Below are 3,259 nucleotides of genomic sequence, written 5' to 3'. Positions count from 1 at the left end.
CAGTAAGTACAGTTAAGACCATATAAAGCTTCCAGTGAAGGCTAAGAGATATTGAGGGTTGGCTATTTTAATTTAATTTATGAATGCAGTAATAATTGTGTACATTACTACTGAGAGTGTGACTTGGTCAAGACTCTGCAGAAAGAGGATAGATTAGGTGTATATGTGAGAGGAAGGTCTAAGCAGGAGTGCAGATATAAAGGCACTGTACACAGTAAGGAGTGTGTGGCATGCTGAGTGATTTTATAGAGGTGAGTTGGCAGAGTTGAAGAAGCTAGAGAAAGAGGATTTGGCAATGGGGGCAAAGGCAGTGTTAATGGAGGTCATTTGGAGTTTTGTAGAACATTGGGAGTTCCATTATATTCAATGAAATGAAAAGCATTTGGGTAAGCTTTGAGGAGAAAAAAGACATACCCTGGCTTCTAGCTTAAGGGAACTCTGATGATAGTAGCAAGACACTAGGTATGAGGATACTGTAATCACCCAGAAAAGAACAAATTGTAGCTTGATCCTGGTGATAACAGTAGAAGTTGTAGAAAGGGTTAAGATCCTGCATTCATTTTAGTGCTAAGACCCTGAATTCATTTTAAAGGTAAAGAAGACAGATGTGTATAATAGGAAGCGAAGTCAGTAATAACTAAGGACTGAATCTGAACAGACTAAGGAATGGATCATATTCTTTTGTGACCCTGGATAGGTCAGTTTATATGAAAGACTGTTTGTTCATTATTGGTATATTTAGCTTTCATTAACTGTTACTTAACTAAATAGAAACATATCAAATAAACAATTGTACACATGATTCTTGAACTCAGTAGCCTGGATAAAAGTAGGATTCATTATTTACCAACTCTTTTCTGAAGAATTTATAGATATTGATATTATCTTCTCACATCTAGTGTCTCATAGCTCGAAATAGTTAATAGATTAAAAAAATGAATAATAAGTTATAGCTCTACTATATCAGCATACATAGTGGAAGAAGGAATTACAAAATTATATTTAGGTTACATTAACCATACAAGTACGTATTAGTTTAAAAGTTCTTGACAAGGGCTGGGAATATGGCCTAATGGCAAGAGTGCTTGCCTTGTATACATGAAGCCATGGGTTCGATTCCTCAGCACCACATATACAGAAAATGGCCAGAAGTGGCGCTGTGGCTCAAGCGGCAGAATGCTAAAAAAGAAGCCAGGGACAGTGCTCAGGCCCTGAGTTTACGGCCTAGGATTGGCAAAAAAAAAAAAAAAAAGTTCTTGACAATTATAAATTTATTTCTGAAAGTAGACTCATGTAAAGTTTGAGTTTTAAACCCTATAGATTCAATATCTTCTGAGTCCTTTCTGTGGATTGGAATTTTCAGAACAAGGAAGCATTCATTTTCTAATTGTAAATAAAGTATCTTCATTACTTTAATATACTTAGAATCAATAATTTTGTATTAGAAAGATATTGCAGAATATTTGACTTCAAGCTCATTATTTGATTAGTTTCATTACTTGTCTGCCTTATTAATTGAATTTCATATTTCTTTTCTTGAGAAGTGACTTTTCTTGGAAGTCACTTGGAAACATTTGCCACATAAATATCTAGTGCAGGTTTCCACATTGTTCAATGTGTCAGTTATTTATTACACATCTTTCTACTATTACAAGATTTTTTTTCTCACTATTTTCTTTTGGAAGCTGAGCCATGGTGTAGGTCTGTGAGTAAAAAGAAATGAGCAATAGCTAGTGGCTCATACCTAAAACACTCACTATTCAGGAGCCTGAGGATCCAGAATTGCAACCAGCCTAGGAAAAAAAAGTTTTCAAGACTCTTATCTTCAATTAACAAGAAGATGAAATGGAGGAGCACCAGCTGTAAGCAAGAAAGCCAAATAAAAGAACAGGGCCCTGAATTCCAACCCTTGTCCCAGCACAAAAAAGAAGAGAAAGAAAAGGAAAGAAGGAAGGAAAGAAAGAAGGAAGGAAGGAAAGAAGGAAGGAAGGAAGGAAGGAAGGAAGGAAGGAAGGAAGGAAGGAAGGAAAGAAGGAAGGAAGAAAGGAAAGGAGGAAAGAAGGAAGGAAGAATTCTCACCAAATGATAAAATTTAATGTGAAAGCTTATCTATAATTTATTTTTGTGTTAATACTAGGGCTTGAATTCAGGGACTGGGCAATGTCCCTTAGCTCTTTTGCATAAGACTAATAATGCTCTACTACTTAAGCCACAGCTACACTTGCAGATATTTGGTAGTTAATTGAAGAAAAGAGTCTTATGGCATTTCCTTCTTGGTTTGGCTTTGAGCCATCATCCTCAGATCATAGTCTCCTGAAAAGCATGAGTAACCAGTGTCTAGTTTATGATTTTAATTTTATATTACTAAATTTTATATTATTATACCTAACATTGCTTTATCATCATAAAATATTTAAGTAAAAAAAAAGAAAAGAAAAAGGAAAAAGACAAAATGAGGGCTTTCAATGGAAAAGATCCCCATATTTCATCTAATACATTTGATCTTGGTTAGAGTGTAACAAAACGGAAACAGCATCACTGTAATATAAACTCCCACTATAGCACATTGTTCACACCTGTGTTCCAAGCCCGCCCCTGTGCCCTAATGCTTCCAACTCAATTATTTCCCAGCCTGTTTGGCCTACCGAAGGAGCACGTAGATCTTTTCTTTGATCCAGTCTTTGTTATAAGGCGGTATGTCTGGGTATCAGCTCCGTAAACAAGGTAGCTGAGATCTTCCAGATCATTGATAAAATCAAGCAACTGACTGATACCATACTTGATCTAGGAGCTGTTGGGATTCATTCTCTTCAGATGTTCTTCATACATTTTACAAACACCTTCCATGCATTCATTCACAGATTTATATTCAGCATAAATTATGCCTTCTGGCCTCTTTGTAGGCTGTACCAGAAAAATGGTGTGAGACATCACGCCAAAGGCTTTACTGCTGCTGCTGCTGCTGCTGCCACTGTTGCCACTGCTGCCACTGCTGCCACTGCTGCCGCCCCATACCTAACATTTCTAAGCACTATGAAAGGTTAAAACCTTTGAATCTTCTATGCCCACTGTCAGATGTGACCAGTAATTACCAACCATATATCCTTATAATCAAACTCATTGAGTTTAAATAAGAGCTGCATACTTCTGTATCTTTTTGGCACACCGTACATGTGTCTACTAACACACCTAAGATTAAATTACCAGAAAACTATACAATTACTATTCTAGGTAAATCAAATCATCTTTACAATGATGA

The 3,259-nt window shown here is 36.3% G+C and overlaps 1 pseudogene; it reads right to left on the bottom strand.

Annotated features, from left to right (window-relative positions):
- Positions 1-2,404: 2,404 nt before the first annotated feature.
- LOC125338753 lies at positions 2,405-2,931 on the bottom strand (annotated as a pseudogene).
- Positions 2,932-3,259: the final 328 nt, after the last annotated feature.

This window comes from Perognathus longimembris, chromosome 20 (assembly GCF_023159225.1).
Source record: "Perognathus longimembris pacificus isolate PPM17 chromosome 20, ASM2315922v1, whole genome shotgun sequence".
Classification (NCBI taxonomy): domain Eukaryota; kingdom Metazoa; phylum Chordata; class Mammalia; order Rodentia; family Heteromyidae; genus Perognathus; species Perognathus longimembris.
The sequence above is the reverse complement of the archived record's forward strand: the minus strand, read 5'-3'. Positions and strand labels throughout refer to the sequence as shown.